The following is a 1096-nucleotide window of genomic DNA, read 5'->3' as shown; positions in this document are numbered from 1 at the left end:
AGCTCAATGAAATGAACGTAACTATAGTAACTTTTAGCGACTAAAGCGATCGTGTAAAGTTGGTAGACTGAGTAAAAGCGAATTACTAAACAGATTAACAGTAGTGAAAAGTCCGATGGAGTACATTGATGGGGAAATTAGCTGTGGTCTGAAGTTGTTCGTTTTAGTTTTATATTTCGTAATTAAATCTGTTTAAAAATATTGTATTGAGTTAATAGTTTAGATTATCTATATTGGAGAGAGTGAGAAAATTCAAATAAAGAAGAAAAATTATTCAAAGGTCTAGTAGAAATATGATACTTTTTCCCCAAATAACAATTATTTACTTCACCATTACCATATTATAATCATTAATATTTAAAAAATTAAGTTAAAGCAGATAGTAAGTGCATAAATATAGGCAACAATAGAAGTGTATATCCGTGAGAAATATCAGGCGGGACACCATTCCTTATCGAATGCTATTGGGAACAGTGTTAAACCTCCCATAGCCTGGCATCAATCACTCGCAAACTATTCAAACCTCACAGCAGGTGATCCATTTAATACCATCTTATACAGCCTCACATGTCTAAGGGATCATTCTCTCTTTTACCCTATAACGCCTTCAGAAATACCATTTATGTGTACCCAGGAATTTTCGGGACATAATCAGTTAGTTTCTTTCAAAGTGTTCACAATTCCATTTTCATTACCTCATTAAAAAACTAATTTCGTAGAAAATGTTGCAAAGGTACAAAAACTATGATTTTACAAATAAACAGAACGCACAAATACATTATAAATTACTATCATATTTGTGTATTTTGAATTCGGCAATAGTATAGGTGTATATAATTAAACATACCTTTACCTTTAACCCATTCGACTTCGTTGTCACAAAGTCATACTTGATCGCTATATTATAAACTTTATTTATATATAATTATTTAATGCTATTTTTTATGGCTTATTAATTTTGGAAATTACCAGTGATGCGGCGAGAGGGATGCGCTGGGATCTCTAGAGCTCTGCTCTACCCCTCACACGTGGGGGATAGAGTGGGCTCAGGGATCCTCAGGTCGATTCTGTAAATATTGTATATATTATTTTATCA

General features: G+C 32.7%; 1 protein-coding gene across 1 annotated transcript in view; it reads left to right on the top strand.

Moving 5' to 3' along the window:
- LOC112210031 (uncharacterized) overlaps nt 1–1096 on the top strand; it is a gene marked incomplete in the record, with an annotated part of 706770 nt that overhangs the window by 529848 nt on the left and 175826 nt on the right.

This window comes from Halyomorpha halys, unplaced genomic scaffold, assembly GCF_000696795.3.
Source record: "Halyomorpha halys isolate HHAL.00 unplaced genomic scaffold, Hhal_1.1 Scaffold139.1, whole genome shotgun sequence".
Lineage (NCBI taxonomy): Eukaryota > Metazoa > Arthropoda > Insecta > Hemiptera > Pentatomidae > Halyomorpha > Halyomorpha halys.
Note: the sequence above shows the minus strand (reverse complement) of the source record. Positions and strands in the feature narration are given on the sequence as shown.